The sequence below is a fragment of the Lissotriton helveticus genome, chromosome 1_1 (assembly GCF_964261635.1).
Source record: "Lissotriton helveticus chromosome 1_1, aLisHel1.1, whole genome shotgun sequence".
Classification (NCBI taxonomy): Eukaryota; Metazoa; Chordata; class Amphibia; order Caudata; family Salamandridae; genus Lissotriton; species Lissotriton helveticus.
Window position 1 is genome coordinate 57354328 of NC_136057.1, and position 14256 is coordinate 57368583.

The 14256-nt window shown below is 47.2% G+C and overlaps 1 long non-coding RNA gene across 1 annotated transcript in view; it reads right to left on the reverse strand.

Moving 5' to 3' along the window:
- Nucleotides 1-317: 317 nt before the first annotated feature.
- Nucleotides 318-14256, reverse strand: part of LOC144767460 (uncharacterized) — a 34214-nt gene continuing 20275 nt past the window's right edge. The window contains exon 3 of the long non-coding RNA XR_013598214.1: nucleotides 318-2273. This is a non-coding gene — a long non-coding RNA (uncharacterized LOC144767460). The remainder of the gene's footprint in view (nucleotides 2274-14256) is intronic.

The window sequence follows — 14256 nt, forward strand, 5'->3', positions numbered from 1 at the left end:
AGCTGCAAGGACAGCTGCAAGCTCAACGAGCATGTGCGAAGCAGAAGAGGCTAAATATAACCTGTCTCTAGGCAGATTTCAAGGGCAGACAACAGCAAGGTAGGACAGAGCACATGGTGAGCACACGGTAGCACATGGCAAACAAGATGGCTGCCAGAAATACAAAATGGATTCCACAAAATGGACAAGATACCTTCTAAATACAGGATGGCTTCTGCTAATGCTAGCCCCATCGCTGCCAAATTACAACAGTTGACCCTTTTAGCATTAGCTGAAGACAATTATTTATCTGGGGTAGTCTAGATATGCATCCTGTACATCTATTATCATTATTTCATTGATCTCTTTATGCAGCATTTGTTGGGCTTTTATTTCAGCAACATTTTTCTTAACAGGTGTACAAGCAGTGATGCAAATAGAGCAAAGCATAGGACCACAATGTATACATATACAGCATGTGAATAGTATCACCAGTTGTATGCATAAGCTAGTCAGTAGCTTCCAGCCCCAAGTGATAAAGAGTGTCCATATCCAGTTTGAAAATGTCTCTGGGTGGATCTCTGCAGCGATCTAATGCAGTTTAGAGATTGCATCATATACTGAAGGTGAGTGGTCCGGGATGAAGACACAGCAACTACACCCAATGATGTGACATGCACCACCTCGATCAGCCAGTACCACATCTAGAACCATTCGGTTCTGGAGAGCCGCGATCCTTGCAACTTGTATCTCCTCTGTAATGTTCGCAAGTGCCATAGCTGTCTGATTGTTAACAGCTTCCACAACTCTAGTCAATCGCCTTATCTTTCTGCTGTTTAATGCAGCGCCCACAAAGAAAAACAACCCTAAGTTGAAATCCACATACTGTTGCAAAGTGGTATCGGTCTGGTCCACTTCATCCATACTTATTGTTCTCTTATTTCTGTTCTAGGAAATGTCATTGTACAGTCTATAGTCCTTGTGATACGATGCAGGTGCCAAAAACACTGGGGGCAACAAAAAGGACACATAGCAGATCCCGGACCACCCAACAGGTTGTTGATAGTATCCCTTATTTTCGCACACATAATAAGTATTATGTGAAGATGTAAAACTGCTGTTATTAGCACCTTCAATGGTCAGAACTACAGTACATTCACTCCTCCCGACTGGAATTCTCCCAATACCCCTAATTCATAAATCTGCTTTAGCTCTTGTCACAGAAATTACGAAAGGTCCATTGTTTTTAATATTTCTAATATTCGTAAAGACATATTGTGTCGAAATATTGTCAGGTTGATACCCTTCCCACTCCCATTTAGTCCCTTTAGCTTGAAGATAACCATCTTTGTCTTGATAGCATACTTTATTGAGGTGAAAGTTAATCCCACCTACTGAAGGCTTTCCAGAGACAAACAAAAGCGCAAACCAAGCTTGACAAGAACCATTGTGTGAGAATGGAAGAGGAATGAAAGGTGTTCCTCTCTTTTTCTGATGAGCAGGTATTCTCCCACACACCCTACAGTTGCTACTATTCATGGCATTATGAGTATGATGCAATATTTGAATAAAAGTGTTGTTCAAGTAAGATTGTCGATGCTTCTGCTCATGATACGGAAGCGTGAAGTAATGATGTTCCACTGGCACGGGAGTAGTGGCAACAAAAAGCTGTCGAACAGGGGTCACCTTCTCCATGAACCAAGCTACTACTGCTATAGCCACCATAGTAACAACAAACCCTACAGCACAAATGATTCTTTTGTTATTCATTCTAGCACCAGCAATAATCGATCTTTCTGCAAAACTTGTTGAAACAATTGTTGGAGCTCTTATCCCTGGGCAGCCACTGATTTCTTCACCGAGGGTCAAGACGGGTGTCACTACACTACGCAGGGCTGATCCCCCCCCTTGCCATATCAGCGTTCCGTTTCACTAACCCAGGGCGGTAGATCAACCAGTCTTTTTCACAAAGGCATATTCTTTCCTTGGTCTCAGATGGTATCACAATGCTCCAGAAATCGTGTGGTTCCTCAGATTCGTCAGGTGGGATGGCTTGGTTTTTCTCCATATCCAGGATCTCTCGATGGTCGGTCAGCACAGCAGATTCCACAAAGGTAGGCGACACACGTTTGGAGTGAGTGCTGTGAACCCAATTCTTCCGGTTCGTCCCTTGAACTGCTGTCCTCGTAGCCAAGAGCTCCAGTCCTCGCCACCTCGGCTCCAAGTTGTTCGACCTTTCAAAGACCGGAGATCGTGAGCCTCACCTGTAGATCTGTCAGGAAGAGCTTCTCGACCTGTTGATGAAAAGAGAGTAAACTGTTGGTTAACTGTGCCAAATAATCATTCATCAGAACACAAGGTACATCATGTTTGGGGCGTGGCTTAGGAACTCCCCAAATATTCATCGGTCTTCCAAATCCCACCTCGTAAGGTGTGAGCCCGGATCGTGAGTGTGGCACCGATCTTATGGACAACAATGCCAGAGGTAATGCATCTGGCCACTTCAGGGACGTGGAAGCCAGAATTTTCGCTAACTTCAGCTTCAGAGTAGCGTTGTACCTCTCCACTAATCCTGCTGATTGTGGGTGGAAGACTGCATAGAATTTCTGCTTGATCCCTAATCCTTTCAGGACATGCTCAACAACTTGCCCGATAAAATAATGTCCGTTATCACTCTACAAAAATTTACAAACACCATATCTTGGGAAAAACCCCCTTAGAAGCACCTTAGCTGTAGTGAGAGCTGTATTTTCCTATGTAGGGTATGCCTCTATCCATTTACTGAAGGCACATACCACCACTAGGACATATTTTAAGTTATTGCAGCGTTCAGAGGGGGCGCTAGAGGGTGCACTGCGGGATGGCTGCCTGTTGAGACAGCTCCGCCGGACCGACCTCTGTCCCGCAAGTATCACCCTTGAAACAGACGATATTTATCTTCAGCTTGACAGCAAACTCAATCGGAATATGCCAGGCTGCAGCGGAACGCTTCTGCGACCTGATTGTGGGCAGATTTGAGCAAGAATCAGCCTCCGAGCTCTTTGGGCGCCACGAACGGAGCTCAACAAGATGGTGGCCGCCGCACTACCAGGCAGCCGGAGAGCGTGGTGAGCGGTACTGAGGGGCGGAAACACTGCAGCGTGGGTCCAGCTTCAATAGTGCCTATCTCTGATGTGTGGTGCGACAACGGCTGTGGACACCTGCCGGTGCCGAGAGCGATACAGATGGTTGCCGCGGAGATGTGGGAGCCGTGTGAACATGGCGGCCTCCTGCACACTGCTACGTTTGGATGTCTGGGCCATGTAGGAGGTACTGTCTCTCCCCGTGCCTGACCTTCCGTGTCCCTCCTGCCGGGCTGAAACCTCTGTTGGCTGCAGCGAATGCCCCCTGGCTCTACGGCGGCCCCCTGCGCATCTCAAAGTGGTCGGGATATAAAGTGCGGGCACCGGCCATATTGTGTATCCTTCTCGGCCTGAAATAGCAATGTCTATGTGTGGACGGACTGGATGTGGCCACTTGGACGCTGAGTGGGCTGTGGTTGACATACTGCCAAAACATTGAGGGGCACTGGTCTTCTAACTCTGCGGACAACGGTAGTGTTACGATTGGCGCCGCGCGGTGGCCATTTTGTATGCCCCAGGACTGGACTCTTATATTTCAGAGAACAATGGTCCTAAGCAACCAGTAAATTAAAAAAATAATGGAAATAGACCGTGATAGGTTACTATATACATCCGATGTCCAGCCGGACAAGGAGTTTTATTCATACAATGTTGGGAATGAAGTCAAGGATATTCGAAACAAACATTTATAGTGGGGCACAAGCCTGTACCCTGCAACGAGGGGGAGGTGCGGGGGAATGAAATAAGAATACAGACAATTTAAACAAAACCAAACATACAAAAATTACAGGCAAATACTTTGAGCTGCGGGACCTTGCATTTAGAGATACTTTTCAGCAAGTTTAGCCAAAATAGAAACCACAATAGTTAGACACAGTGGACATTTGTGGCACTATTTAGAAATGTCGACGTTTCGATCCCATGCTCATTACTTATCGGGATCATCATCAGGGCTAGAACATAACATTTGCCATGTTAGAACAATAGATGCCAGACGGAATGGTCCTTAGAATGTCCAGCAATTCTAGTTAGGGAGAGTTCAAGTGGTTTGCGGGACAAAAACAAGTGAATCGCTCTTAAGTTCAACGTGCAAGATGTATTGAGCGTGAGGCTCCTACCCGGAATGTGATGGTGGTTGTAAGGAGGAGAAGGCTGTTCTCCTCAAGATGTTTGTAGGGCCGCAAGTCGGGCCGCAGGGTGGCCGAACCAGGGTGGTTGATCGGCAGGCAGAAATTACACAATGGTAATGTGGCTTGGACTGGACTCTGGCGCATTAACAGAGAAAAAACGCACCATGTTGACCTGATCGGACTGGTGTGTTGAGGCGCCTTTGGTGTGACCAATCAATGCTGCAACATCGGGTCCGGATTGCTGTGCTGTGCTCTCTGGGTGCCTCTGTGTGGTGAGTGGAGGTGTTTATTCCACGGTGGGGCCCCTTGCTTTACCGTACCGCCCGTACTCTGACACCTCACATCTAGTGCACGCATCAATCATCACCATGGTGTTTGCGGCCATGGTTCCTCATGGAAGACGCCACCAATGGGTCAGCCTCGAGTGTGGAGGTTAGTAGACCCCCTAGACGCGTAATTCCACGGCATTGCGCTTCTCGCCATCTAGCGCACTCACCCTCTACCTGGCTAGCCCCATACCAGAGGCCTTTGGTCCTCCCCAAGTATAACTGATCACGACTGCCACTGTGGTACATTCCTGCTGTGTGGTGGAGCATCTGCTGTGGTGTCCTTGTGGACGGCTTAGACGACTTCCATCATTGAAGTGGTATTCCGGTCATCTGCTGGTGCTGCTCCATTTTAGTTGTTTGCTGGCGCTCATGGGTGGTGACCCTGTCCTCCACAATGGCTAAACCGGACAAGCAACAGCCGAAGCTTACTTTTGAATCACGAAGGCAGACGAAGGGTTCTGCGGTGCACTCTGACACGGAGGCTGAGACGGACACTACCACAGACAACGGCATGGAATCAGTCCTCAAAGCAATATAGTCCAGTTTACAGGACATTAATGGGAAGCTGGACCACCTTACACATCGTGTGGATAGCATGGCAGCGAAACTGGACAAACAAGGTGAGCGCCTGGACGCGGCTGAAACCAGCATCACGGCAGTAGAGGACGAGGCGCATGCTACTACTACTAAATGTGGCGGGATGGAAAAAGTGCTGGAGGTGATTAAAAACAAGGCGGAGGATTTGGAGGCAAGATCTCGCCGAAACAATGTTAGGATCGCAGGTGTACCCGAATCAACCAACACGGGCCGTATGGAGACGTACATGGAGGAGATGTGTCAGGCGATCTTCGGAGTGGAACACTTGTCCTCGATCTTCATAGTAGAACGTGCACAAAAGTCGCTAGAACCTCGTCCACCACCGGGTGCTCCCCCCAAACCCATAGTGGCTCGTATCCTGAATTATAGGGATAGAGACAGTATTTTGCGGATGGCACGGGAGAAACAACAAGTGTCATATCAGGGCAATCAGCTGGAGTTCTATCCGGATTACACGGTGGCTGTTCAACAGGCCCGCAAGGAATTTGCCAATGCCGAGATGAAACTGAGAGAGCTGAAGGTGGAGTACGCCATGCTCTATCCTGCGTGTTTGAAAGTAACCTGGGACGGTCAACCAACAATCCTCCAGACTCCGAAGGCAGCCCAGGATTTCATCAAGAAGATTGCCACCAAATGCAAAGAACAAAAACGTGCTGACCAGCAACGAGATTCGGACTGAGGTACTGGCACAGCGTGGAATGTCCTGGACCCATATTATTATCATCACTGCTATCTTTGGGTCTGCGTTGCAAACATTCGAATTGGCTGACTCAGGTACCACGTACTCTTTGGGGACTGATCTATCCCTGAGCGGTAAGTGCAAGGTTTGATCAAAAGATATGCAAGCTGGGCCTCCCGGTGCTACACGCTGCACCCACCGATAGATGTCCAATGGTAGGATTTACCAGCAGTAGTGACGTGGGACATATAACCGCAAGACTACTGAACTAAATGGTGGATTTCATGCATATCCTGTCCTCATACTGTGAGATGTGGGCATGACTATCTTCTATGTCAGGGCGGTTACTACTGCTGGGTCCCTCTTCCCTCAGGGGTGTTAACCTCGGACCTATTCCATGCGATGCTTTAGTTCACCTCAAGACTAGGTGGAAATTTGTCATAGGTTAGTTACTGGCAAAGCCGGACCTCAGGTATATATCTTGTCCTGTATGTTGGGAACATGTCGGACGAGAGATCATTAGGTAATGCTGCTTCCTCATTGTTTCCATCATTTACATTTTTGAAAGGGCTGATTGTAATTTTCCTTTTGCAATTTACAGTAGTGGAAGAGTTTGTTCATTCTTTACAAGATTTGGAATTCAGATGCATAGTACTTAGCAAGCATGGGGGTGTGGTCCTCCGGACTAAATCTATATTATTTCACAGGGGGTATGCCGGGCACTGCCTTGTGCAGGTGATGAACTGATTGCTCACATGTTCGTTTTTGCAATAATATGCCGTGTCTGGCTCTCTCCATTGTGGGTGGGGAGGATCTACAAACTGCAGCCTGTTTTGTCTAGAAAATGTATGCACACAGTAATATGGTATGAAGTTTACAGCGACATTTGAATTACTGTCAATATTATTTCATTATTTGTTTGGATTTAGTCTGTACTAATGATCGTGGTCTGTCCACATCCATTGATTTGGATGGTGTTGTGCGCCCTGGGCGGACCGTCACACGGGAGTTCCCCATGAAGTTATGGTTTAGAGGGGGATTCTGTATTGGGATATGTCTTTGGCATGATTGGGATGCTGAAATGGGAGGGGGGAGGTGGTGTTGGGGTTTGGATATGTTTGGCGGACCTGACCACTTGAGATGCATTGCTGAGATCCAATATGAGTTTTTTTTTTTGTAGTGAGATTCTTGTATTACCACACCACAGTTGCTGTATAGGGAAAGGATACTGCACACACGTTACTCTCTATTGTTATTCAATCATCCATGACGGAAAAGACTACCACTGAACCAAGTCGGTTGCACTTAAATCTGCTCACGTGGTTTACCAACCCCAAAAAAATTATGCAAGTGTTTGCTTATTTTGACAGATTGCACGTCGACATCGTGTTGCTACAAGAAACGCACATTGCCCCTCACACTAGCAGTCACTTGGGTTGCAAATAGGCTGAATCAATCCATCATTCCACGTATTCCTCATACTCTAGAGGGGTCACAGTCTTGGTGAAAAAAGGCACGCATTTTAGAGTTGAGCTTACAGTAGCGGGCAATCAAGGTAGATATATCATCGTTGAAGGCACGCTTCGAGGGCAGAAGATAGCGATTATCAATACATATGGTCCAAATATAGACGCACCTGACTTCTTTCACGAGGTCTGTCAGAAATTACACGGAGAGCTGGGTAGAACGTTGCTATGGGGAGGTGACTTCAATCTCATCTTGAACGAACACCTAGACCGTTCAGGTAATACTACAGAACCACACCGGAGGGCAAGGGCTAAGGTATTAGATATCATGACAGAAATTCAACTACACGCTATATGGAGGGCACAGGACCCGGGATGCACGACAGCGACACACACGTCAGCGGCACATGGTAGTTGGTCGTGTATTGATTACTGGATTGGATCAAAAGCGGCGCTACATTGGACCACAGATGTCAAGCACTTGCCCAAAACATTATCTGATCATAACCCCATTTTGCTGTCCCTTAGGGTACCGTCATATGTGCCGCCTCCCTATAGTTGGCAATTTAATGCAAAAGCACTTACAGACTCGATATACACAAATACCATTGCCACGGCTATTAAAGAGTATTTTCGATTGAACGTGCTCTCCACTGAGGACCCAAGCCTCTTATGGGAGGCTTTTAAAGCCACCCTGAGAGGGGTATGTATAAGCACGAATGTTGGGATCTTGAGACATATACGTGGGCAACTTACGCGGTGCGAGGGCAGGCTGAAAGCGCTTGAAAGCGAGTAAGAACTCACACAAAATCTGCAATTACTGGAGGAAATTAGGCAGGTGCTGACTGAGTACCTGTCATTTGCTGAGGAGGAACTTAAATATCTGTCCAGACGTCCCACCGCCAGGGCCTTTGGTGAAGGGGGAAGGCCAGGCAGAGTATTGGCATAAAAAATTTGTGAAGGTCGTAGCTCCCAAAACGTGCTGCAGATACGGGGGAGGATGGTTGTCTAAGAACGGACGCAACTGGTATCTTACAAGGTTTTGTAAAAACATATAGCGCACTGTATGAAACGCAGCCGGTGGCGTCGTCAATGGAGGTTATGGACTATCTGGCAGACGTTGCCATTGCATGGCTATCGGATGCGCAGCGGGCCTACCTGTTGTTGCCAATCACTGTAGAAGAGATAACAGACATTAATGAATCATTACCAAACGAGCCCCGGGCCCCGACCGGTTCACTTGTGAATTTTTTTAAGCTTTTGTCGACCTGGTAGCCCCTCATTTGGTCTAGATGTACGGGGATGCCTTTGATAAGATGATACTCCCCCTTCACTCAGGGAAGCAGTACTGATTGCCCTCCTAAAGCCTGCAAAGGACCCTGAAACCTGTGACTCTTATAGGCCACTTTTGTTACTCAACGTTGACTCTAAGATCTTAGCCAAGTTACTTGCTACACGGTTGCAGCCCCTCATGACTTACTTGGTCCTCCCTGATCAGTCCGGTTTTATACCATCTAGGGCAACTACACACAACACTCGGACGTTGTTCGCGCTCTCCCACTATTTGATACCCAGTACGAAGGCAGTGGCGGTCATGTTAGATGCCGCCAAAGCTTTTGATTCCATCAAATGGTCGTATCTTCTGACGGTGCTCTGGAGGATGGGCTTTCCCCCTATGTATATTCAGTGGGTTCAGTTACTGTACACACAGCCTGTAGCTAGGATCCGGGTCAATGGTTATATCTCTGACCCGATACCTATAGCGCGAGGGACGAGGCTGGGGTGCCTCTTATCCCCTCTGTTATTCACGCTGGCACTTGAACCTCTAGCTTTCAAACTTTGGCAGAGACATCGTTCTTCAGCCTTACAGTTCCCAAATAGACCCTTACATATTTCCTTACATGCTAATGATATGTTACTTTATGTACGTGACCCAGAACCGAAGTTGGCCCCACTATTACGCGAGTATATCAAATTTGGGAGACAGTCTGGGCTCCAAATCAATTGAGCAAAATCTTCAATCATCCTATTGACTGATACTACATTTCCACACCAAACAGAATTCCCCTTGGAATGGCAAACTGACCCCATAAAATACCTAGGAGTCTGGTCCCACCGGGATCCAGAGGTCGTTATTAGAACCAACTACGGTAGAGTGATCTCCTCATTGGAAGAAAAGATAAGTCGCTGGATACAGTTGCCTTTATCTCTAGCAGACAAAATAGCAATAGTGAAAATGGTCATTCTACCAAAACTTCTCTACCTTTTTAATAATATCCCGATTCCCCCCCAGCAGAGGTTTTCCGAAGATTGTCCTCATTAGTGCTTAAATTGATCTGGGCAGGTAAGCAAGCTTGTATAGAGTTGCGAACTTTGACACTACCGTACTCTAGAGGCGGTTTTGGCGTGCCCGATTTCCTGCTATATTATCTTTGTGCCCAGGCGCAGTACGCTACCTATTGGTCCCATCCGAATCCGTACTTAACACACACTGCCGTAGAAAAAGATGATGCGTTGCCAATGCCCTTGAATAGAATTGTAACACACCATAGACCGCCATTGCACTCCAAAGACATTAATACCATTGATGCTACTACTGCGGCATGGCATAAGCTAGGTAGTTTAGCACGTAAATTACCCCTCTATGCCCCAGCATTACCACTGCATCATCACCCAGAACTTTCTGTTACGAGAGAAGAGGTTGGTATGCGCTTGTTACATCAAGTGGGGATTGACAAAATGGGAGATCTGTATCACAATGGGGTATTCAAAATGACGCAAGATTTATCATATATTAAAATCAGACATTATTGTTTTGCTTTACATATCACAGACTTCAAGGGGCGATTAAGAAATTATACTCCAGCTACCCGGTAGAACCCCCACAGCTGAACACGTTGCAACTAATTATATCCTCCTCAAAAACACGCATTTAGTATCACGACTAAACACTATGGCACAAGATGAAATAGCCAATAACACAAACAAGGCGCTGGCAAGATGGAATAAGGCAATGGATATTCCCCTTACTGAGGCAGAGTGGCAGACTGCCTGTTCCCTCACTCAAATGTTAACGCCAAATGGCAATTTAAGGATACTGCATTTTAAGTACTTACATCAAACTTACTATACTCCTGCGAGACTTTATAGGTATGGCCTCCATCAGGAAGTGGGTTGTAAGCGTTGTGGTACTGACATGGCAGACTTTCTACATCTTGCATGGCACTGCCCGAAAGTGTGTGAATACTGGGTGAAAGTTCAATGAACAAAGTCCAGAGCACACTTGGGAGTAAAATTACACTGTGAGAGTAATAATATACGTAATGGAATGAGAAATCGCACACCAATGATTCTTTTCAAATATAATAGTTTTTATGAGTCAGAAAGGAGCTCCTATCCAGGAGATCCAAAGAACATGCACCAGCCGACACGTGTTTCGTCAATACGGGAAATACCCGTGACTCTTCAGGGCTGGGGGAGATACAAGAAAGGGTAGTACAATAATGGTTTCACAAAAGGAAATCATAAACTTTCACGATTGTGAGCAGTAGGGACACCAAGTGATTGTGGAAACCACACAAAGTGGGGAGGGTACATAACCCCTGAAGTACTTGAGCATATCAAGACCCACAATATTGTCTGGTGTGTTCGAAGAGAGCAAAAACAGACATGGAGCAGTAATATGTCAACATGGAATGAAAGAGGCTGTGACAGTAGGCTAAGGGAAGGTGTTCCATCAAAACCTATCGATGTAATGGTTAAGCCAGACAAGGGAGCCCTCGGAACCAAGTGTTTTGATAAAGCGCTACGAGTATCTCCTGTATCAACCAGAAACTGATCAGTATAACCCAAAACATGTGTGTTAGACCTGGCACCTTGGCGTGGGTCTCCCTTCCACTTTTTGTTACTGTGCCGCATGTGTTTTGCTGGTGTTAGCTGCTCAGAGGACTGTGCCACTGCCAATCAGTGCCACAGTGCAAGTGCTCCCTGTATAAAATGTATATGTTGATTGGATTCCATGATTGGCTGCTTTGGTTTACTGTCAGACCCCAATAAAGTGCACCAGGAGTGCCCAGGGCTTGCAAGTCCAAATGCTGCTAGTGGGCTTGCAGCACTGGTTGTGCCACCCACAGAAGCAGCCTTGTAAAATGTGTCTAAGGTCTGCCATTGCAGAACCTGTGTGCAGTCTGGTATTGTCATGCTGACTGGGCAAGTGCACCCACTTGCCAGTCCCTAAACCTTCCCTTTACGTCATGTGAGTCACCCCTATGGTAGGCCCAAGGTGCATTGTAAGCATAAGGTAGGACAAGCCCTGATGTGTGTGGCATGTCCTCATAGTGAATTATAGCCATTTTAGTTGTTCACTATTGGAAGGCTACCTGTTCTCATAGGCCAGAATGGGCTGTTGGAATTGTTACATCCCATGATCCTAACAGACTCAGGGAACGTGGTAGAAATCCGATTTAGTATGCCTGAACTCAGAACTCAGAATAATAAAATACCTCTTTTAGGAAAGTTTATTTTAATGTTCTGTGTTTGCAAATACCACTTTTAGAAAGTTGGTATTTGCTTGCCTAACCATTTCAGCCCGCCTCTGCTATGATGTGTATCTGCTGTCTAGAGTCACAGGGCTGGGGGATTCCAGGAGACAGGCTCGGCAGTCAGGTGGTGAATAGGAAGATTATATCCAGATGGGTGGGAGGAGTGCACCTAGACTCTGAATAGGGCTGTGCTCTGCCACTACAATGCTGGCTCCACCTCCTGTGGAGCGTCTGATGTCTCTGCCCTGCACACTGAAAGAAGAAGTCAGAAACATGTCAACAAAGTGCTCAAAAACTAGACTGAGCTAGGCAAAGGCCCCCTGGCCTCAAAGAACATTAGAATTGTGGTATAAATATTGGGACCCTGCTCCCAAGAAATTAGATCCTGATGGAACAAGAAGAACCTCTGCCCGATGAGAAGGAACTGGGAAAAATGCCAGGAGGAGTACTGTCCCTGACCTGGGGGATTGGCCTGCAGTGGTTGCCTTGCTGCAAGCAGAGAGGAAAAGACTGGAAAAGACTTTATTTCAACTTGTTCTTTTAAGATCTCCAAGGGCTTGTGAGTGAGCTTGCCCCCTGAACGGAGTCCCAGGACTATTGGACTCCCAACACCTTCACAAAGAGCTGCTGGAATTTGCCGTTTTCCCAGGACTGCTAGACCCGCGATCTAAAGTGCACCTCGAAGCCCTGACTGCCGTGGAACCTGTGCCACTGCCGCCACCGAACCGTGTGACTCCGCTCTCTTTACAAGCCGTAGCTCGCACCGTAAGCTAGCTGGGCCGCACCGCACACCGCATCACCCTCCCCCTTCGAGCCGCATCACTCGCCGTGTCCCAGCCGCTGGCCTTCTGAAGCACGCAGCGCACCACAGGGCGGAGTACGGCTCGCGCTCTTGCAGCGTACAGTTTGCCCCGCACCGCGCTGCTTGGAACTAAACGGCATCCCTGCTCTGAAGGCACGACGCGTACAAAGCACCGGATGTGGACGCCGGAAAGTCTAGGACTGTCCGACTCGCTCCTCGTGGCCCCTGCTCTATGCCTCACACGAGATGCCTACAGAGAGCCGGGGTCCGCACCACAGCAGGGCCAACAACGCTCCTGGTTCGCCTCCACTTCCATAGTGTCTCGTCCGCATCATTCCAAGGTAACTGTATGCCTCGCACTGCGGTTGTATGCGCACCGGACACGAGAGTCCGCGGCGCCTATTTGACTCTGCCTAGGTAAGTTTCGTCCCCGTGAGAGACGCACAGACAGCGCAAAGTGCACAGAACTGAAAAATGACACATTGTTAACCAAGAACTGCATTCCTAACAGTATTGTGGCCTATTTTTACGTTATTTGGTCTTGTGCTAAGCCTTTATATAAAAGATACTTATTTTTATACAAAACCTGGTGTGGTGTCCATGTGTGGTGTTGTCACTGAGTTACTGTATGTGTTCACAAATGCTTAACCCATAACGCTCTGAGATAAGCCTTGTCTGCTCGCGCCACACTGCCTAGAGGGTGAGCAGGGGTTATTTTAGAGGGTAATCCCCTTACCCTGACTAGAGGAGAGGGTCCCTGCTTTTCACAAGTACTTACCTGTGCCAACCAGAGACCCCCAATTCTAAAAATGTGCTTTAACATAGGGACCCTTCTGATCTACTGGAACTTCAACTGATTCCTTACCCCATCCTAGGCAATCCTATGCATAAGCAGAATCTTGAAAATCAGACGGCACATAGTCGGACATTTGATATTGATTTTGCCTATCAAACGTGTTAAACCCATCCTGCCCATGTGTATTAGCATCAAACCTAGCACAATCACCTGTGCTTCCTCTAGGCCCTGAATATCCTGAGCGGTTTTCTCATTTGTTTCCGACCACATGGACACTGTTGAGCACGCAGCACCGGACAATCAGAAATCCAATGTCCAAACTGCCTGCAGTATGCACACTAGCTAATGGACAAATTCGAACGAGTAAAAGACGAACCACAAGAGCCACATCTACCTCTATCATTACCTCTGGAAGGCGGACCATAAGCCTGAGCCATCATAACCTTCATTTTTAAGTCTTTCGTCTTTTAATCCTCACAGCCCTTCGCCTCTAACTCCTGGCGTTCATAATACTGAGCTATAGTCAAAAGAGAAACCGGAGAAGAGGTAGTCCATGAGCTCTCACTGGCCTTTAGGCGACTAGCTATTCCTGGCAACAAGTTGGCAACATATTTATCTATGAACAGATGTCTGCCTGTGTCATCCGTTAATGACTGGCCACTAAAATTGTGGAATGCCTCCTCAAAGCGTGTAAAGAATCCTTTTGCTTACATGACGCCAATATAGTCTTTTTAGGGGGGATAATCGTCTTTAATTTAACTAATATAGCTGCGGGGAGATCTAGAATTAACTGACACGGTTTCTGTGCGGGTTCC